The sequence below is a fragment of the Myxine glutinosa genome, chromosome 7 (assembly GCF_964187855.1).
Source record: "Myxine glutinosa chromosome 7, kmMyxGlut1.1, whole genome shotgun sequence".
In the NCBI taxonomy this organism is placed as follows: domain Eukaryota; kingdom Metazoa; phylum Chordata; class Myxini; order Myxiniformes; family Myxinidae; genus Myxine; species Myxine glutinosa.
In genome coordinates, this window is record NC_136267.1 from 183,288,200 (window position 1) to 183,311,225 (window position 23,026).

At 44.5% G+C, this 23,026-nt stretch overlaps 1 long non-coding RNA gene across 2 annotated transcripts in view; it reads left to right on the forward strand.

Annotated features, from left to right (window-relative positions):
• The first annotated feature begins 7,100 nt into the window (after positions 1–7,100).
• The window catches only part of LOC137430682 (uncharacterized), a 100,295-nt gene continuing 84,369 nt past the window's right edge, over positions 7,101–23,026 (forward strand). Inside the window, exons 1-2 of one of the 2 annotated variants that reach the window (XR_013623995.1) lie at positions 7,101–7,138; positions 14,144–14,244. This is a non-coding gene — a long non-coding RNA (uncharacterized LOC137430682). The remainder of the gene's footprint in view (positions 7,139–14,143; positions 14,245–23,026) is intronic. The other variant, XR_010985155.2, reaches the window with a different exon arrangement.

Consider the following 23,026-nt stretch of genomic DNA (forward strand, 5'->3'; position numbering starts at 1 on the left):
CACAGTTGCGCCCCTAGTAGCCACCGACCCGCGGAGCGACGGCCAAACTCCCTCCTCCTCTGATCATCGCAACCCACCGGGCTCCAACACTCGTTTACTAGTGCGCACCGCTCCACGCGCAGCCGCCTCCGTTGAGGGCACAGGGAGAGAGAGCAAAATGGGTCCGCCTTCCACGCAGCCAGGAACAGAGAGAGCGCGAATGTGACAGCCTGTTACCAGCCAGGGACAGAAAGATGGGACTGCTCGTACCCACTGCCCGGACCAAGAGAGAGAGAGAGAGAGAGAGAGAGAGAGAGAGAGAGAGAGAAAGAGCACAAACTGCGACCACTGGTCATGAACCCCAGGATAGAAAGAGAGTGCGACTGCTCGCAATGAAACCCAGCACAAGAGAGAATGCAAAATGCGACCTTCGTGCGAGGAAGAGAGAGAGAGCAGGAAGTGCGACCACTCGTACCAAGAGCCCGGGCCAAGAGGGAGAGAAAATGGCAGTGTTTTCCCTTTTTGCTCCAACTGTCTGGAACGTACTCCCCGGCGTCACCCACGCTCCAATCACCGAGTGCTGGCGAATTGTCCCAACCAATCATCCTTCGGGGCAGAGCCTCATGGCCATACTTGGCGCCCTTCGAGAAGTTTTGGATGGGTGGTGTCTTAGTGTCTGGGTATCGTCAGCGATTATGTTATTTTAATCATGGGTCGGTCGCATGGCCAGCCGAGTGTGCTTTATAAGAACGAAGGGAAACATCACAAGGGCAATTACACTGGGAATTTATCCATAGGCCCTAACTAAAGAGCATAGCTCCACCCCTCACATGGAGACACATAAGGCTCACACGGACATCCGGTCCTAACTTAAATACATTGAGGTGGCTTCACGGCATATGGAGCACGCTACTCTACACAATTTGACCTCGACTACGGTCTTTCATTACCTAACCCCATACACGTAACAATATCTCGCTCAGTCACATTTGAAGTTTGTTATAATATTTAAAACCGAGTTGAATTTGAAGATGGAAACCTCAATCCAAATCGGAGCAGATGATAGAAATGAGCAGACAGCATTGATGAATGAGAAAACGTAAATTCACTCAAACATGAAAAGCGGCAAAGCCACAAGATTACCTATAGGAGTGGGAAGCACAGAAAATAATTGGATTTGGTGGTGGTGATGAAGTGACAGTTGTGGAGGGTTAAGGATTGCAGGGAAGTGGAGGGAGAGCATGTTACTACCCAGCACAACCCTGTGGTATTTATGGTACGAATGAAGAAAAGGAGGGAGGTTAAGACCAGGGGTCGGAAGATGATTAGGTGGGGAAAGTGAAGGGGCAACGACGTTGTAGAGTACAAGGAGAGGATTAGGGCCAGGTATGAGCAACTTACCAAAAAATGGAAGGTTTGGAGAAGAAGTGGAAGAAGTACGGAAAGGCATTTAGGGGAATTTCAGAAGTGTTGTGTGGAAGAACGCCAGGAAAGGGTGTGTCATCGAGGGATAGAAACCAGGTATGATGGACGGAGGCAGTAGCGAAGGCAGTTGGTGAAAAGAAGGAGGTTTAGAAGAGGATAGAGAACATCAAGGATAGAGGGAGGCAACCGGATGTGGGGTTGCTGCACATGTTTGGGCAGAAGAATAAAGGAACAATGAGTGTGGCTTATAAGGCACAAATGATATGGAAGAGGAGGTGTAAAACAAGTAGGTTCGCAGCGTGGGAGAAAGATGATCTATGAATTGGCTCGTGCCAAAGATGAGGATGGCTAGGACATGAAGAGGCGGCGATGTTTAAGCATGGTGACGCGAGGCTAATGACAGAGAGGGAGGCAGTATTGAAGGTGTGGGAAGGATATTCCAAAGAGCTGTTGAACCGGAAATAAGCAACGGTGAAGTGGAACTGCCATGTTATGTGGAGGGGAAAGTAGAGTTGGTGGGGATCACAGAGGGGGAGGTGTGGACCATATTGAAGAGGATGAAGAAGGGAAAAGCACCAAGCATTGATGACCAAGACCAAGGTGTGTACAGAGATGATTGTGAAAATGCCAGGGGCATAGAAAAGGCCCCTTTATATGGTGAGTGCCATGTGGCATAGTATAGAAAAGAAGGGGCATTCCATAGATTGTAGAAAATGCCAAACAATAGAAAAGAAGGCACATTCAAAAAATATCGTCGGCATGTTGAAAACTACCCTTGTGCTCTTAGGAGAAACCAAGTAATGCTCCAGTAAAGCTCATATACAGGGGTACCAATTTGATTTGTACAGCTGAAACATCTTTATATACTGTCGGGTTTTAAATGATATCTGTAGGACGCCTCTTCATATGAACTTTTCTTGAGCATTACTTGGTTCCTCCTAAGAACATAAGGGTACAGCATAATAATAATAGTGCATAATACATAATAATACATAGCATAATATAGTACAGCATGCACAGGAGATTTTTTGATTGTCCCTTATTTGACATTCTTTTATATTGTTTTCCATATAGCACATACCATATAACGTGGCCCTTTCTATGCCCCTGGCATTTTTCACAAGAATGTCCTTCATTTTATTTTCTATTTCACAAGAATGTCCTATGAGCCACTGTGAGTGGTCATAGAAAATGGCATTCTATATTGCATTGCATGCATTCTATATTGCATTGCATGCATTGTATATTGCATTGCATTTTTTTTTTTTTTTTTTTTTGTATACAAGATCGAGGCTCGTGAAAGAGCGAACATTAATCACACAGAAAGACAAACAGACACACAAAACAAATAACATCGGGAGCGGTAGACAAGATGGGGAGAGAGGGGGAAGGACACAAACACAACATTTGAGAGCAGGGACCGAGAGACATGGAGACATCGAGAGAACTGTGGGAGGGAGAGGGCTTTGGGGGGAAGGCATGGGAAGGGGGGGGGGGGGGGTGGGAGAGGTATAAAACATATGGACACTGCCAAGACTTCCAGGAAAGAAGTTGGAATTTCAAACAAGGTGGATCTGGGGTGAATTAGTGGGGGTAGAAAAGATCAAGGTTTTGGATGGGGGAAGATAAGAGATGGTGGTGAACTGCTGTTTTGAAGACCTGGAGGGAGGAGTGTGATTGAAGTGAGTGTGGGAGTTTGTTCCAGAGGCGGGAGAAAAGAGGAATGAAAGAGTGAAGGTGAGCAGAGAGCCGAGATTTCGGCAGTTTAACCATCAGAGGGTGGCTGGCAGATCTTGTGCGACCTGTAGGAATATTTGGGGGACAGAGCACAGAGAGAGCTGGGGGAGCAAGGCCGGAGAGGAGTCGGTAGAAGACAGAAAGACCACCTACCTGCCTGCGGTGAGTGAGTGAAAGGCCCTCAGAGATAGCTTCATCGCGGGAGATTCCAATGTGCTCTTAGAATGCATGCAATGCATTGGATGCATTCCAATGCTTAGAATGCATTGGATGCATTCTATATTGCATTGGATGCATTCTATATTGCATTGCATGCATTCTATATTGCATTGCATGCATTCTATATTGCATTGCATGCATTCTAGATTGCATCACATGCATTCTATATTGCATCGCATGCATTCTATATTGCATTGCATGCATTCTATATTGCATCGCATGCATTCTATATTGCATCGCATGCATTCTATATTGCATCGCATGCATTCTATATTGCATCGCATGCATTCTATATTGCATCGCATGCATTCTATATTGCATCGCATGCATTCTATATTGCATCGCATGCATTCTATATTGCATCGCATGCATTCTATATTGCATCGCATGCATTCTATATTGCATCGCATGCATTCTATATTGCATCGCATGCATTCTATATTGCATCGCATGCATTCTCTATTGCATCGCATGCATTCTATATTGCATTGCATGCATTCTATATTGCATTGCATTATTTTTTTTATTTTTTTTTGTATACTGAATCGAGGCTCATGAAAGAGCTGAAATGCATTCTATATTGCATTGCATGCATTCTATATTGCATTGCATGCATTCTATATTGCATTGCATTGTATATAATTGCTATGTTGTATCATTATATGTATGTATATATTGTCTGTATATTGTTATGTATATGTATGCATACTATGCACATATATTGCATATGTGTATCATTCATGCTATATTGCATGCATTCTATATTGATTACTACTGGTCGAAATTTTTCTATGTCCAACTTTTTGGGGTTCGCCCCAATGAGCCAAGCAAAAACTATGGCACTTAGGTGGAATTTGTTTCGAAAGCCATTAACTAGACATATTGGCCGATGTATATTCCAAGTTTCAGCTAGTTTCTATGCATAGCCTTTGAGATATGAGTGCCAACAGGACGGACGGATAGACGGACTGACAGATACCAAAGAGAATTCGAGGATTTTCTTAATAAAACTCAAGAATGCGGAAATGGACGTCGCTGAAATTTGGAACATATTACCTCGATATACAGTACAAAGCATTTACTTCTGAAATTTGCAGCCGATTTCGTCCAGTAGAAGCTGAGAAATGAATTTTCAGTCCATATGTTAAAGTTGTATACAGAGAAACTATCCGAAATAAATGGAGGGGTGGTTTGTGCTTCCATTGATAATTACAGCGGGAGAAGTTGGAGTCAGTTGGACAAAGAGGTTGTTTAATATATGTTTGAGAGAGAGTACAATTCCGGGGGATTGAAGGAGAGGGTTAAATTTGCCGATTTGGAAGGGGAAGGGGAATGTTCCAGATCACGGGAAGTACAGGGGCATTACCCTCCTTAGTCATGACATGAAGGTGCTGGAGAGGGTTCTGGATGGGAGGATAAGGAAGAGTGTGGAGAAGGAGATCGGAGAAGAGCAGCAGGAGTTTAGGAACGATGTGGGACGACGGATGGGATGTTCACCCTGAGACAGCTGAAGAGGTTGGAGGTGCAAGGTGAAATGGCATTGGGATTTGTGGATCTGGAGGAGGTCTATGATACTGTCCCGAGAGAAATGCTGATGGCGACCTGAGATGGATGGGAGTAAGGGAAGCAGAAGTTAGATTGGTGGAAGGGATATACAAGGGAACGAAGGGAAGAGTTTTGGTTGGTCCTGGGATGTTGGAGGAGTTCAGTGTAAACATCGGTTTGAGGCAGCGAAGCTTTCTCAGCCCACTCCTGTTTATTATGGTGATGGAGCTGGTAAGCAGAAAGGTGAAAATGAAGGATATTATGGGGAGGATATTGTATGCGGATGATCTGGTTGTTGTGGTGGAGAGTGGGAGGGAGATGCAGCTAGTACTGGGGGAGTGGAAGGAGGGATTTGAGAAAAATGGGCTGAAAATGAGCATGGAGAAGATGGAGGTGATATTGGCTTCACAAGATGAGTTCCCATGTCCCACTGCCCCTTTCCCCAAATTAACAACGGTGATTGGTTAACAATCCCTTGCAAGAAAGTTAATTTCATATAACGTTTACTATTTGAATCACACTTGCTGTATTCACTCGAGGCTTTTATTCCCATTGGAATCACAAACAAGAGAAATTTAACACGGAATACACCACATGTTTACCTTTCCATCAACCCAAAAACGTATTTCACAAAGTCCAAAAAAACAACTCCGATTGTGTTGTGTACCTTGCCTGAGTACGTTGTTATCTCTTACAATCCTCACTTACCTGCTGCGATGGTCGGGATGTTCCACTTCCGGAGACCAGACCAGCATGAACACTACGATGAGGAAGTACATCTCCCGTGCAAGTCAGTCCACCAACTGGTGATGTAACAATATGTCTGTCTTAAGTGTTCCATATTATTGGAATTCGCATTGTGACCATGAACCATTGTGACGTCATACTGTACTGTGGCCACGCCCCCTACATTGCATCATTTTATTGGTCCTCTCAACCAATATATACACGTTTTTTTTTATACCAATGAGCACATTGATGTGTTCAGTTCCCATCAGTTATATATAGTTTGTGCTCGCCAAGCCAGCCGTTCCTTATCAATGGTTTCGAATGGAGTGTTTGCTTGAGTGCCTTAGCCACTTGGTGCATGCTCTACAAGAAACTTGGTAACTGAACACACTCCAGGATTTTTGAAAACGTTCAATTTAATAAGTTGGGACATTGATGTTATCTGACATTGTACAGCAGTGGTTCCATTAGCATTAAGCTTGCTATCGCTTCACCTGCACTGGAATCGATGCCACTGTCCATACTGGGCCACTAAACATGGACTCGGGCAATCGACTTCGTGGTGACAATACCTGGATGAGCATTGTGAAGTTCGCTGATAATGTTTCCACGGCATTTAGGCAGAATTACCACTCGGCTACCACAAAGCAGGCAGTCTGCATCAATGGTCAACTCGCCATTACGGATGAGATACAGTTTCGCTTCGTCCCTTCCGGTTGTGATGCTCATTCACCTGACATGACAGTGTTTGACTTGTGACAATTCTGGATTGCTATTGGTAGCATGAGCAACCTGATTTGCGGTTACAGATGCTTCTTCATGAATGATGTTAGCCAAGAGATGAGCAATATCGCCAGATTGAGGAGGTTCTGGGATAGTTGCAGGAAGCGGAAAGCGACTGAGCGCGTCAGCACAATAAATGTTCTTGCCCGGGTGGAAGACCAATCAATAGTCATATCCGGCAGGGGTCAACGTTGAGCTCTTGGTGCATCCAAAGCAGACGAATAGAGGACAGAAAGAACGTGTGAGAGACTGTGAGAAGAAACTAGAAAGATTTAGTGTGTGAGGTGGTAATTGGCCTGGCCTCCTTTCTAAGGAATGCACCCTGCATGGCGGCTGGATATCTCACTTACACAACGTTCCATTCTGCCGACTCCGTTCCACCTTTCAAATCCAGTCGCGCCGCCATTGACCAAGCCATGAACCACCTGCGAAGTCTGGAACTGGAAGTCTGGAAGTCTGGAACGCCGCACCACTTAAATAGCAGCTTGGTGGAGGCGGAGCTTGGCAGAGGCGGAGCTTGGCGGGATTCGAGGGTGACGCCCCTCCTTTCCAAGGCGTTGTTCTCGGGATCAAGGGTCACGTGTCCCCAAATGCGGTGCGCCCATTGGTGCAGATGAGCTCCCGAGTGACGTCACCCTCACGAGTTTCTGGTACGAGGTGACGTCACTTCCTCCCGGAAACGGGCCACGGATCGAAACTACGTCAAGGCTTTTCACAAGAGGTTACTGGGCGTGGGCTTTTCACGTACATTTGCGCTTCCTGTTATCGAGGCTTGAAGCACCGACCACTGGCGCATCATGCAGTCGTTGTTGTTGCTCCGAAAGTGGCTGTGGGCATCTGCTGTGGTTGTGTGGTGGTTTGTACTGTGGTTGAGGCGGCGTGGTGGTTTGTACTGTGGTTGAGGCGGCGTGGTGGTTTGTACTGTGGTTGAGGCGGCGTGGTGGTTTGTACTGTGGTTGAGGCGGCGTGGTGGTTTGTACTGTGGTTGAGGCGGCGTGGTGGTTTGTACTGTGGTTGAGGCGGCGTGGTGGTTTGTACTGTGGTTGAGGCGGCGTGGTGGTTTGTACTGTGGTTGAGGCGGCGTGGTGGTTTGTACTGTGGTTGAGGCGGCGTGGTGGTTTGTACTGTGGTTGAGGCGGCGTGGTGGTTTGTACTGTGGTTGAGGCGGCGTGGTGGTTTGTACTGTGGTTGAGGCGGCGTGGTGGTTTGTACTGTGGTTGAGGCGGCGTGGGGGTTTGTACTGTGGTTGAGGCGGCGTGGTGGTTTGTACTGTGGTTGAGGCGGCGTGGTGGTTTGTACTGTGGTTGAGGCGACGTGGTGGTTTGTACTGTGGTTGAGGCGACGTGGTGGTTTGTACTGTGGTTGAGGCGGCGTGGCGGTTTGTACTGTGGTTGAGGCGGCGTGGCGGTTTGTACTGTGGTTGAGGCGGCGTGGCGGTTTGTACTGTGGTTGAGGCGGCGTGGCGGTTTGTACTGTGGTTGAGGCGGCGTGGCGGTTTGTACTGTGGTTGAGGCGTTTTGGCGGTTTGTACGGTGGTTTAGGCGGCGTGGCGGTTGTACTGTGGTTGAGGCGGCGTGGCGGTTTGTACTGTGGTTGAGGCGGCGTGGTGGTTTGTACTGTGGTTGAGGCGACGTGGTGGTTTGTACTGTGGTTGAGGCGGCGTGGCGGTTTGTACTGTGGTTGAGGCGGCGTGGCGGTTTGTACTGTGGTTGAGGCGTTTTGGCGGTTTGTACGGTGGTTTAGGCGGCGTGGCGGTTTGTACTGTGGTTTAGGCGGCGTGGCGGTTTGTACTGTGGTTGAGGCGGCGTGGCGGTTTGTACTGTGGTTGAGGCGGTGTGGCGGTTTGTACTGTGGTTGAGGCGACGTGGTGGTTTGTACTGTGGTTGAGGCGGCGTGGTGGTTTGTACTGTGGTTGAGGCGGCGTGGCGGTTTGTACTGTGGTTGAGGCGGCGTGGCGGTTTGCACTGTGGTTGAGGCGGCGTGACGGTTTGCACTGTGGTTGAGGCGGCGTGACGGTTTGCACTGTGGTTCAGACGGCATGGCGGTTTGTACTGTGGTTGAGGCGGCGTGGCTGTTTGTACTGTGGTTGAGGCGTTTTGGCGGTTTGTATGGTGGTTTAGGCGGCGTGGCGGTTTGTACGGTGGTTTAGGCGGCGTGGCGGTTTGTACTGTGGTTGAGGCGGCGTGGCGGTTTTTACTGTGGTTGAGGCGGCGTGGTGGTTTTTACTGTGGTTTAGGCGGCGTGGTTGTTTTTACTGTGGTTTAGGCCGCGTGGTGGTTTAGCAGTGGAGAATATGCTTGTGTAATATTCTATTGAAGGGAATCGATAATAAATGACCACTTATTATTTTTTCAGAGTGGTGTGGTTTTGTAGTGATTGTAGCGAGAGTGTGGTGGTGGTTCGTGGGTGTGATGGTATAGTTCTGGCTCGTGATTTGATCGAGTTTTTTTGTTTGTTTGTTTCTTCTTCAGACACTAAACAGAGGTTATAGTTGGGAGGATTTGAACGAGAAATAAGGGGATTGGGGGAGAAAATAAAAAGGCTGAAAGTAGTAGCGAGAAAAGAAAAGGAAAAACAATTGTAGAATAGAACTAGGAAAATGTAGGCCTAAAAAAACCCAGCACAAAAAGTCCGATGAATACTTACAAATTTGCGCAAGTTTTAGCACAAAACCCAAACTAGAAGCATAGAGTAAACATGGAGACAGCAAAATAAACATCAAAAACTGGACAAAACTACCGGAAAGTTTCATCTCTCACACTCTCCCTCCATAGATAGTGAGGATGGAAGCAATGGTCTCTTCCATTCAAAGTGGGACAATTATAATCATGTGCTGACAGGTAGTCATGGTAACCCATGTATCAATTCGTCAGCTGAGAACATGATGCAGGACACAAAAGATGTCATTGCACCTCCACAAACCCGGACCCTCCCAACCATTCCCAAGACCAAGGAGCGTAGTCTCAAACCAGACCTGCCGTCATCGCTACCTCCACTGCACATCTATTACAAATGACATGGACCACCAATGGAGAACTGCACATTTGATCTTCCACCTGAGAATGAACAGTCCTGAAAGCTTGGTCTGCAAGTCTATTAATTATGTGTGCTTGTTATGCCAGAAAGTGTACATTTCTGGCAAGCAATTACTTCCTGCTCTCGATGGGTTCATATCCGCTACAGGAAAGCCTCCAAATTGGAAAGGCACTATTGACTACTACCTGAGCATCATCGAGCCAATCACTCAATACAACACCATCAAGGAACTGCTACGCATGTATAAAGTCAGACATTCAGTGTGGTCTTCAGGAAGTATTCAAACCCCTTGACTTTTTTCACATTTTGTTGTGTTAAAGGCTGAATTTAAAATAGATTGAATTGAGATTTTTTTTGTCACTGATCATCTACACATAACACCCCAAAATGTCAAAGTGTAATTTATTTTTTAGAAATTTTTACAAAATAATTAAAAAAGAAAAGCTGAAATGTATTTAGTCAATAAGTGATCAACCCCTTTGCTATGACATTCCAAATTGAGCTCAGGTGCATCCATTTTCCTTTCATCATCCCTGAGATGTCTACAACTTCATTGGAGTCCACCTGTAGCCAATTCGATTGGACATGATTTAGAAAGAAACAGCTTTCTATATAAGGTCCCTCAGTTGACAGTGCATGTGAACAGCAGAAACTCTACCAGGAAGTCCAAGGAACTGTCCGTATAACTCCGAGATAGAATTGTGAGGAGGCATAGATCTGGGGAAGGGTATAAAGTAATTTGTAGTCTTGAAAGTTCCCAAGAGCGGAGTGAGCTCCATCATTAAAAAATGGAAAGAATATGGAACGACCCAGACTCTTCCTTGAGCTGGTCGGCTGACCAAACTAAGCAAATGGGCAAGAAGGACTTTGGTCGGGGAGGTGACCAAGAACCCAATGACCACTCTGACAGAACTATAGAGTTCCTTGGCTGAGATGAGAGAACCTGTCGGAAGGAGAACAGTCTCTGCAGCACTTTACAAATCTGGGCTCTATGGGAGAGTGGCCAGACGGAAGCCACTCCTCAGAAAAAGGCACCACCTTACAGCACACCTGGAGTTTGCAAAAAGGCATGTGAAAGACTCTGAGAGCATGAGACAAAAGATTTATTGATGAGGCGAGCACAGCTCAAAAGGTCTGATGAGACGAAAATCGAACTCTTTGGCCGGAATGCAAAGTGCTTCGTCTGGCAGAAACTGAGCACAGGTCATCACCCAGCTAACACCATCCCAACCGTGAAGCTTGGTGGGGGCAGCATCATGCTATGGGGATGCTTTTCAGTGGCAGGGACTGGGAAACTTGTAAGGAACAATGAGCGGAGCTAAATCCAGGAAAATCCTTGAGGAGAACCTGCTTCAGAATGCAAAAGACCTGATGTTCCAACAGGACAATGACCCCTAGCATACAGCAAAAGCAACACTGGAATGGCTTCAGAACAAGAACATAAACATCGTTGAGCGGCCCATCCAAAGCTCAGACTTGAATCCCATTGAGAATCTGTGGAAATACTTGATCATTGATGTGCACTGACACTTCCCATCTAACTTAACAGAGCTTGAGCAAATCTACAAGGAAGAATGGGAGAAACTCCCCAAATATGGAGGTGCAAAGCTGATAGACATACGAAGAAAACTTGAAAATGTAATCGCTGCCAAAGTAGTCAGGTTCACTATGTTTTTTCGTTCAAAATTTTGGTAGATTAGCAAAACTATACATTTTTGGAATATTCAGAGCATGAGGAATCCAAAAATTAATGTTTACATTTGCGTAGACACCTTTGCGAAAATGACACTCAGGACAGTGATGAAGATCTGTAAAAGCATATTCCTGAACGGTATAGACCTCGTAGATCCTGTGTATAGGACTTATAGTTCAATCTGATACTACCTATAACTTCCTATAACAACCTATAACTTCAAAGGACTTGCAATATCATGTATTATGTAATACAGTTATATCACAAATATAAAGACAATGGTTTTCAATTACCATTTCAATTTCTTTGTTGCTTTTCTATAATCCTGAGCACTATTTTGAGGCCTTTATTGGATTCCTTGACCCAGAAAACATAGGATTAGCATATTTAATTAAGTCTCTAGGTTGACTAGAAGCCGAGATCGCGCAAAATATGTATTTTATGGTGGCCATTTTCAAAATCCAAAATGGCGGCCATGCAGGTGTCTGTGCAAATGCCAACATTGATTTTCAGATTCTCCATGCTCTGAAGATTCCAAAAATGTACAGGTTTGCTAATCCCAAAATTTTGAAAGAAATTATATTTGTTAACATAGTGAACCTGACTAAAGGTGCTTCTATGAAGTATTGATTCAGGGGGTTGAAAAGTTATGTATAATTAGATATTTGTGTATTTTATATTTCATTATTTTGTAAAAATTTCAAAACAAAAAATTACATTCTGACATTGTGTGGGGTATTATGTGTAGATCGATGACAAAATATCTCAATTTAATCCAGTTTAAATTCAGAGTGTAACGCAACAAAATGTGAAAAAAGTCAAGGGGTGTGAATACTTTCTGAAGGCCACACTACATCTGTGCAGCATCTGTCACGTCACTGAACTACTGCCTCAAACTTTTATGAAGTCGTGCCAAACTTCCAGTCTGCACCTACTACTCCTGTGTGTATATCCTAAGGGGTTTAATTTTTTATATTTTTTTTGAAAAGAAATTGGAATATGTTGAAAATAAGAAAATTAAATTTATTTTTTGAAAAAAAAAAAATTTTTCAACTTAAATTTTCAACTTCAATTGCTTATAAAATGTCATATCATGATACTACAAATACATTTGAACAAAATAAATGTTTGTTTAATTATTGGTGTAAATCATGCCAACACAGCAGCTCACATAGTCATTACCCTGATTTAAAACAAGCCTGTGCCTCTGTAGCGACGTATGGTGAGGCGAGCGTAGCGAACCGATCCACGCTTGCACATGTTATATATATATATACTCAGGGCTGTCGCCTTCCTGTTGTCATGCTGTGATACAGCTGACTCTGCTTGTTCTTGGGAATTAACACTGATGACATTAAACTATGTAGATGTATATATATGCCTTTACCAATTATATATACCAGTGGGGTCACCCCTGGGAATCCCACGGGCATGGAGGTGTATCGTTGCGATCGGTGCAGCCGTTTTTGCGGAACCCGGGAGAATAACGTTAGGCGGGAGTCAAAACCTGAAAATGCTGGAGACCAAAGCTGAAATTGGAAAAACAATCTAGCCTATTTTACTCCAGGTGGTCCCAGGATTACCCACCCAAAATTTCGGTGCGATCGGTTCAGCCGTACCTGGGACCCATACCCGGTACCTGGGAACGGACGGACAGACAGATGGACGGGCATTTGGTGAATTATAGTGAGATACTCCACGTATAGAATGAAAAATATAAAACATTGGTGTGATTTAGACAATTGTGAATAAGTTGACCATAGATAAATATTTTTGAACCCCAACCCTTTTCGACCTTTATTTCAAATACAGTATGCACTATGTTAATGCACTTTAGAACTCCGAAAGCAATTTCGTCTCATACGATTCAGTCAAAAAGCAGAGACATCTGATCAGGGAGAACATTATGACAGTGAGATTAATTTGAATGATAAAGAATTCTGTGTGAAGCAAATCTTGTCGACATTGTATGAATACAGTTTTCTTTGTAATATGTTGGAAGCATACATTTCTTACTCGGGTATGATATATTATGATAAAATGCTGCCTGGCACCTGGCGATGTTTAAGAAGTACGAAATATGATTGCGTTTCGAACGTGTACAATTGGCTATCCATCCTGCATCTGGATTTGGCTCATCATTCATGAGGAAAGGCAAGTTTCTCCCTCTGCTCAGGGAATATAGACACCCAAAAAAGGTCTTCCCTGTGGAAACATCAGCTATGTTTCTCATTTGCGATGATAAATGCATTTGCACAGTGCGTTGAATGACGCCCGCCGCAAAACAATATGTGTGAGAAAATAGAGGCAGGTAAAGCCACCCCCATCGCTTCCCCCCTCGTCCACCTCCATGCGGCTTCCCGAATAACCCACACCGCACAACCTGCCTAACACCCCTCGGTAAAATCCCTCGAAGAAAATGGGAAGGCACGCCTGAATGAGTGATCGCAATGCCCTGTTTTATTAATGCAACTTTCTGCGAATTAATGCGGCCGCATGCCCTTTGACACTTTGCATCGGCCTCAGGGTTTGTCCTCCACTGTTGCCTGGGAAAAGCAATTGTTTGTGACATCACAAACGTAAGACCTGCTTGTGCCATATATCATGCAACTGGGTAATTGTTGTCACAGTGAAAATCTTGCAGATTTCCCGTTTGGGAAACATTGCAGTTATATCATATTATTGCACATTGTGCTGGGTGTGCAATTTGAAACAAAGGGCATCAAGTTTGACCCAAAAATAACGGCAATGATTTTTTTTTTTTTTCCTTGTGGATTGATAGCTTATTCCTTTATTGCTCAGGGCTGATCCCACTCCTGCTGCCATTCCGTGATACAGCTGACATCTCCTTGTTCCCGGGAATTAACACTGATGACGTTAAACTAATGATGTTTACATTTATTTTGTCAGCACAATCAACCTAGCCTGAAATGCCTCTCTGATGAAGAAGAGAGACAACAAACAAATTCGTTCCATCGTCCCTGAATGTTTCTGTAGCCCCGATGGTCGTCCAAGTTTGCATCTCGCAGCAGTTACGGAGCAGAAAGGAAAACGATGATGTCCAAATGGAGGCAGCACAATGGACTAAAATACTGAAGGTTGGTTCGAATACAGCTGACAGTATAACGATGAAGAATTAAGATTTGAAGCTTCTACAAACTGAGCTAATTTCAGGCAAACTACTCGTGCGTAGCCGTCGCTTCTCCGACGAGTTTAATCAAAATATAACATGTTGTACTTCACAAACATATTGCATGTCTATCTGCGGATCTCAATGAGGATAAACATGTGAAAAAAGGATCTTTTATAACACGTAGTTGTTCTTGTTGTTGCTGCTGCACCTGTTACCTCTGCCGCTGAAGGTGGACGGAGGTTATGTTTTCACCCCCTGTCTGTCTGTTACTTGACAAAAAATGTTTTTTTTTGGTAAGTATGTTTGTTGCTCACTCCGGTTTGTGTGTGTGTGTGTGTGTTTGTCTGTCCACTCACTTGTACTTGCCTACAGGTTGCAATTTCAAACCGATCTTCACGAAATTTCACCAAATGGTAGAGTTCGTCATGCGAAAAAATCCTATATATTTTTGAGGTCAAAAGGTCAACATAGGCCAAAGGTCAACCACCTTTTTTTCGAATTTCTAAAATCTTCAATTTTCATCCGATTGACTTGAAATTTGAATAGGATTTTCATATCAGGTCATTGCATTCAACCACCAACTATTTTTGAGGTCAAAAGGATGCTCTACTCCTACTGAGTGCCATTCTACTTGGTCTGTTTTGCCAAGTGTAGCTCTATGAGTGATTTTTCTTCTGTCTGTTTCTTATTTGCGAAAATCAAAGATTTTTCAAATATATTGGTTGGTCTTGTGCGTGCGTAACTTGGCAAAAAAAAATTTTGTTTGGGAATTTATACAAAAAATACTTTTTTTGTATTATTTGTAAAAGTATGTTGATCACTATAAAAAAAATAGTTTTTTGTATTATTTTGTACAAGTATGTTGATCACTCTGGTTTGTGTGTTTGTCTGTCTGCTCACTTATACGGTTGTGGCCAAAAATATTGGCACGCTTGCACTTTTTTCAAATAACTCACAATTTTCCCTTAAAATTGAGCCTGGTGTTGGTGTAGCGACTAGGGTGCCAGCTTAGGATCCTAGGATCCTGGGTTCGAATCCCGGTCGATCGCTGAATTAACGCCAGGGGGGTTGACTCAGCCTGTCATCCTTCCGAGGTCGGCTAATTGAGTACCAGCTCACTGGTAATTCACTGTGTGTCGTAAAAAGGCGACAAACAGGGTTGGCGGCAGGAAGGGCATCCGGCCGTAAAACATTGCTTCAAAAAGGGGACCAACAAAAACAACAACCACGGTGCCCGAAAAAGGCCAACCCCCGCTTTGCAGGGGAAAATGGCCTCTGAAGTTGTTGTTTCCCCCCCCCCCCCCTTAAGGGGGCATTATACCATTGTAGGCAAAAAAAATTATATTTTTACAAATATACAAATGCATCAATTAAAATGTTTGTTTCCTAGTATTGTATATATGTACCAAGTTTGAACGTAAATGGACTTGTCATAGAGAAGATATAAGCTGTAAAGTGGTAATTCATCATTTGTATGCATCTGGTTACCATGGTAACCATGCATAATATAATGCTATGTAATGTATACCAATGTAATGTTCATATATCAAGCAACATGTACATATATAGTTTTGCATATTTTCAATCAAGACATTTTATCAAAAAGTGCATTACTGTGATTCAGTGTTGTTTTTACTGTGTTCAGTGTAATGGGGAGCTTATATCTTCTCTATGACAAGTCCATTTACGTTCAAACTTGGTACATATATATATACAATACTAGGAAACAAACATTTTAATTGATGCATTTGTATATTTGTAAAAAAAAAAAATTTTTTGCCTTCAATGCTATAATGCCCCCTTAAAATAAGTTGCAATTGACAAAAGTATTTGGTCTCCACAATTCTTTATTTCACTGTTAATATTACAGAACCTTTGTTTTTGATTCTGAACTTAATATATCCTTTTAAATCAGCAAATAAAAATAAATGCATTGACAAAATTATTGATACCCTCGACTTAATATTTGGTAACACGGCCTTTGGACAAAATAACTGCAGTCAAGCGCTTCCTATAGCCATGAATGAACTTCCTGCACCTCTCTACTGGCAGTTTGGCCCACTCTTCTTTTGTAAACTGCTCCAGTTCTCCCAGATTTGAAGGGTGCCTTCTCCCAACTGCTGTTTTCAGATCTCCCCACATGTGTTCAATGGGATTTACATCTGGACTAATTGCTGGCCACTTCAGAACAGTCCAGAGTTTTGTCCAACCATTCCTGGGTGTTTTTTTGAAGTGTGTTTGGGGTCATGCTGCAAGACCCATAACCTTTGACCGAGACCCAGCTTTCTGACATTGGGTTGAACATTGTGCTCCAAAATACCTTGGTAATCTGATTTAATGATGCCATGCACACATTCAAGGCACCCAGTGCCAGAGGCAGCACAGCAACTCAAAAACATCACTGAACCTCCATCTTTGACTGTAGGGAAGGTGTTCTTTTCTTTGAAGGCTTCATTTTGTTTTCTGTAAACCTAGAGATGTTATGCTTTACCAAAAAGCTCTAATTTGGTCTCATCTGTCCACCAGACATTCTCCCAGAAGGATTTTGGCTTGTTCAAGCATGGAAAACACCAGTCAGGCTTTCTTATGTCTCTCTCTCTCTCTCTCTCAGTGGTGGAGTCCTCCTGGGTCTCCTTTCATTGAGGTGGTGACGGATGGTGCGAGTTGAAACTGTCGTACCTTGTGTCTGAAGGTCAGCTTGAATCTGTTTGTCAATTGATTGAGGTGCTTTCTCCACCATTCGAACAATCCTTCTCTGCAATCTACAATCAAGTTTTCTCTTGCAGCCACGTCCAGGGAGGTTGGCTACAGTGCCATGGGCCTTAAACTTCCTGATAACATTGCGTACGGTGGACACACGAACATCAAGGTCTCTGGAGATGGACTTTTGTAGCCTTGATATTGTCCATGCTGGGCTACAATCTTGTGTCTGACCTCCTCAGGCAATTTCTCGTTTTCTTTCTTTTCTCCATGCTCATTGCGGTACACACAGTGACACAAAAGGGCAGAATGACTCCTTTTCTATATTCAAACTGGTTGAATGAGTGATTTTGATATTGCAGGCACCTTCGAAAGTAAACCACGGATTCAAACTGGTTCTAACAACAGTTCACCACGGGTGAGTTCAATTAGAAAGTAAGGGAGAATCACCTGCTTGAAATCTAATTATTTCTAATAACTTCTAAAAGGTGCCAATAATATTATCCGGGCTATTTCAGGATTTCTGTGTGGAATAAGCTAAGATTTATTAAATTTATATTGTCCGGGCCATTTAGGATTTCTGTGTGGAATAAGCTAAGATTTAGTAAATTTACATTGTCCGGGCCATTTAGGATTTCTGTGTGGAATAAGCTAAGATTTAGTAAATTTATATTGTCCGGGCCATTTAGGATTTCTGTCTGGAATAAGCTAAGATTTAGTATTTATTTTCAACTTTTTTTGTTTTGCTCCACTGCAAACTAAATAAATACGTATGTGGATACCAAAAGTTTTTTAATTTCAACAATTTTCTGGAAGAAATGGTGAATTATTTGAAAAAAGTGCAAGGGTGCCAATATTTTTAGCCACGACTACACTTGTCACAATTTTATATCGATCTTCACGAAACTTCACCAAATTTTAGAGTTTGTGGCCCGACAAAATCCTATATAATTTTGAGGTCAAAAGGTCAACATAGGCCAAAGGTCAACATAGGCCAAATTTCTAAAATCCTCAATTTTCATCTGATTGACTTGAAATTTTAAGAGATTTGCATATCTGGACACTGAATTCAACCACCAGGTATTTTTGAGGTCAATATAGGCCAAAAGGTTGACATGGGCGCGATTTCTAAAATCCTCAATTTTCATCCGATTGACTTGAAATTTGAATCCAATTAACATATCAGCTAACTGCTCACTTCTGGTCTTGCTGGCGAGGTTTCGTTTATTCGCAGCTCTCCATGCTCTCCATCGAAATCGAAGTTAAGCAATTGTTCCCATTTGTATTTTCGTTATAACTGTATTTATTTTATGGTGTTGTACGTATAGTGTGTCCGGAGGAAGATTTTCGGTGCAAATCTTTCATACCTGTATAGAAAATCGTGTTAATTCGTGTCGTGTCTTTTGAGGCCTTGTACAGTGTCCAACCTTGAGGCTTTGTTTTTCTCTCAGCGGTCTGTCGTTTGTGCTCCAATAACTTTCGTTCTCTGTTTTCCCAGTCTTTTCACCCCATAGCCTACTTGCTTGTTTAAAATCTCAACTAAAAAAACCCCAAAAAAACAAAAAAAACATTTCCTTCTCTGTTCTTATTTGTTGTTCTCATTCGTTTATTCGTTCTTATTCATTCGTTCGTTCTTCGACCACGTGTTTTTCCCCCATTTCCCCAGATAGTTTAAACTGTTAAACTTTAAAATGTTTACACTTTCCCCTCAAGTTCTGTATTCCGTCGTATATTATAACACCTTTTTCTTCTTCTTCTTTAAAAGGCTGCTTTCGACTTGCTCACCAAATCTATTCATCCCAAAAAAAAATTCCATCTCTTACAGTGCCTCTTTTCTACATTCCCTAAACTCTCCTACACTCCATCCTCCCTCCAGCGTCCTTAAACGTATTTTTGACTCGAAGGTCACAAGAAACGCATTTAGCAATAAATGTTTGTTTCCCATGAATCGTACACTTTCTAAAATCCAATCTCACCCCTCACCTCACCCCTGGTTATGACTAACTTCCCTGAAAATGTCTGCTGCTCTTCTTCTGCTCCGATCGGAACATCTGATCATGTCCTTGTTAAAGTGGACATCTCTCTGACCATCCTCAGGGAGCCTGCTCAGCGTCGACGAGTCTGGCATTTCACTCAGGCCAACTGGCACGGTCTTCAAGCAGCCATCAATCATCTGGACTGGTCTCCCATCTCTACCACCTCTGACATCAACTCATCCTGGGAATTCTTCCAAAGTAAATTGCTCTCTCTCATGCACAGATTTATCCCATCTCGTCTTCAGTTGTCATACCCTTCCTCCCGTCCATGGTACACGGAATCTTGTGGTGAGGCTGTTGCCCAGAAACAACTTGCCTTCGTCTCCTGGAAAGCAAATCCAACGGAAGGAAATCTCATTTCCTTTCACAAAGCCCGAAACAAGTGTGTGTCCACCCTCAGGAGAGCCAGGAAACAATATCTCTCCGTTCTCAAGACCGAACTCTCTTATCTGTCTCCCTCTTCCAAATCCTGGTGGCGTCTGGTCAAATCCGTTTCTGGTGTTTGTTCCCCCTCCATCCCCTCCCTTACCTCAAACGGCTACACAGCTGACTCCGCACGTGAAAAAGCTGAATGCCTCAACTCTGTGTTTGCCTCTAAATCTTGTGTCCCAAACCCATCCCTCTCTGTACCCACCATACCCAGTCGTACCCTGCTGCTCCTGGACTCCGTGTCCTTTCCTCCTGACAAGGTGGAAAAGTTTCTGTCAACCCTCGACTCTGATTCTGCAACTGGACCCGACGGCATCAGCCCACGGGTCCTAAAATCCTGCTCTGCTGCTCTATCTCACCCTCTCTCTGTTCTCTTCACCCTCTCTTTTGCTCAAGGTCAACTGCCATCTGCTTGGAAATCAGCCAACATCACCGCTTTGCACAAAAAAGGTGCAAAAACAGATCCTAGCAACTACAGACCAATCAGCCTTCTCCCAATTATCAGCAAAGTCATGGAATCCATCATTGCTTCTGATATGAAATCTTTCCTCTTCTCCAATGGCTTGATCTCTGATCATCAATTTGGTTTCAGACCAGGTCACTCTACTCTGGACATGCTGCTTCTGCTGTCTCAACAATGGATGGAGGTCCTCAATGCCAAACAGGAAATTAGAGCTGTCTCCCTCGACATATCACGTGCCTTCGACACGGTCTGGCACCCCGCTCTGCTCACCAAACTCTCCTCCTTTGGTATCCATGGAAATCTCCACGCATGGCTAGCGGACTTCCTCTCTAGTCGTCGTCAACGTGTGGCCCTGAATGGGTTTCTCTCATCTCATCTTCCTGTTCAGGCTGGAGTTCCCCAAGGCAGTGTTCTGGGCCCCGTGCTTTTTCTGGTCTTCATCAATGATCTCTCTGACTCTCTCGAAAATCCTCTCTATCTCTTTGCTGATGACTCCACTCTCTGCCGCTCCATTCCTCTTCCCTCAGATCGGCAGTCTGCTGCCTCCTCACTCTCTGAAGACCTGGACAAAATCACAGACTCGTCAAACAAGTGGAACATGTCTTTCAATCCTGACAAATCTCACACTCTTACTATGTCTCTCCGAAAAGATCGACTGGACAACCCTCCCATCTACTTTCTCAACAATCCTCTCCAAGAAGTTCTGTCGCTCAAGATTTTGGGTCTCACTATCTGCCATGATCTTTCTTGGGAAAACCACATTTCCAAGCTGGCCTCCAAAGCCAGTCGCCGACTGGGCATCCTCCGTCGTGCGAAGTCCTTCCTCGGCACACCTGAGCTCCTCACCACATACAAGGCTTTCATCCGCAGCTCAATGGAATACTGTTCTCCCCTATGGGCCGGTGCTCCTGCCTCACACCTAGCTCGGCTTCACGCTGTTGAAACCAAAGCTTTCAGAATTATTGGAATCTCCCGCGATGAAGCTATCTCTGAGGGCCTTTCACTCACTCACCGCAGGCAGGTAGGTGGTCTTTCTGTCTTCTACCGACTCCTCTCCGGCCTTGCACCCCCAGCTCTCTCTGTGCTCTGTCCCCCAAATATTCCTACAGGTCGCACAAGATCTGCCAGCAACCCTCTGATGGTTAAACTGCCGAAATCTCGGCTCTCCGCTCACCTTCACTCTTTCATTCCTCTTTTCTCCTGCCTCTGGAACAAACTCCCTCACTCCCTTCAATCCCACTCCTCCCTCCAGGTCTTTAAAACAGCTGTTCACCACCATCTCTTATCTTCCCCCATCCAAAACCTTGATCTTTTCTACCCCCGCTAATTCACCCCAGATCCACCTTGTTTGAAATTCCAACTTCTTTCCTGGAAGTCCTGGCAGTGTCCATATGTTTTATACCTCTCCCACTGCCCCCTTCCCACGCCCCCCCCCCCCCCCAAAGCCGTCGCCCTCTCTCAGATCTCTCGATGTCTCCATGTTTCTCGGTCCCTGCTCTCAAATGTTGTGTTTGTGTCCTTCCCCCTCTCTCCCCATCTTGTCTACCGCTCCCTATGTTATATGTTTTATGTGTCGGTTTGTCTTTCTGTGTGATTAATGTTCGCTCTTTCACGAGCCTCGATATTGTATACAAAAAAAAAAAAAAAAAAAAAAAAAAAACCTCCAAATCTTCCCAATAACCCCTCCCCTCCAAATCTTCCAAATAACCCCTCCCTTTCAAATCTTCCCCCTTACCACTCCCCTCCAAATTCTCTCCATCACCCATCCCTTTCAAATCTACCCCCTTGCCCCTTCCCTCCTAAACTCCCCCCACACCCCTCCCCTCCAAGACTCCCCCTCGCCCCTCCCCTCCTAGACTCCCCCCCTCACCCCTCCCCTCCAAATCTCCCCCATATCCCATCCCTTTCAAATACCTCCCCTTGTCCCTTCCCTCCTAAACTCCCCCCTCACCCCTCCCCTTCAAATCTCCCCACCCTCATTTCTTCTCAATATCCCCCCTCTCACTCCCCCTCCTCAAAGCGTCCTCCCCGCTTCTTCCCCCTTCCAACTCTCACCTCCATCTCCCCCAACCTTCTGCCTCGCTCTGCCCCCTCTTCAAATAACACCTCATTGTGCCTCACCCAATCACCATCAAACCTTTTGTCCGCCCCATCCTTCCCTTTCTCCGAACTATTCTGAAATCTCTGACACACCTTCAACAGCTCTCTCTACCTCTTCCACCTCTTCCACATCTTACCCTACCCCTCCTCCCCCCTGTTATGTATCCGATGCTCCCCCTTCCTCTTCATTAACGGTATGGACCTCAAACATCCGGGGCCTTCGTTCAAACTTAACTGATCTCTCCATACAGGTTGCTTCTGACAAACCAGACGTGATCTGCTTAACAGAAACTTTCCTCCTTCATGATGTCTCTGATTCCTTAGTATCTCTCCCGGGTTACTCCCTCCTCCGGTATGATAGACCTGAGCCTCGTCCTGGAGGTGGGGTTGCTATCTTTATCAAAAACTCTCTTCCTCACTCGCCCTGCACTGCACTCTCTCCACCTCACCCCCAGGAATACCTCTGGCTATGGCTTCCCCTTCGCTCCCACCTCTTTCATATGTGTGTTGTACCGTCCACCAAACAGTGATGACTCTATCTACATCTCGCTGTCTGATAATTGGACCAACTTCTATCTACTCATCCCAACTCTCTCTTCCTCATATGTGGTGATTTCAATTGTCACCATGCCAGTTGGCTGGGTGTGGGTACCTCTCTCACCAGCCATGGCTCCTCAGCAAAGGACTTCTGCGACTAACTGGGACTGACACAATCTGGCAATTTCCCGACCCGGATCTCAGTCAACGGAGCATCTTCTCTTCTGGACTTGGTTATGACTAACTTCCCTGCAAATGTCTGCTGCTCTTCTTCTGCTCCAATCGGCTCATCTGATCATGTGCTTGTTAAAGTGGACATCTCTCTGACCATTTTCGGGGAGCCTGCTCAGCGTCGACGAGTCTGGCATTTCACTCAGGCCAACTGGCACGGTCTTCAAGCAGCCATCAATCATCTGGACTGGTTCCCCATCTCTACCACCTCTGACATCAACTCATCCTGGGATTTCTTCCAAAGTAAATTG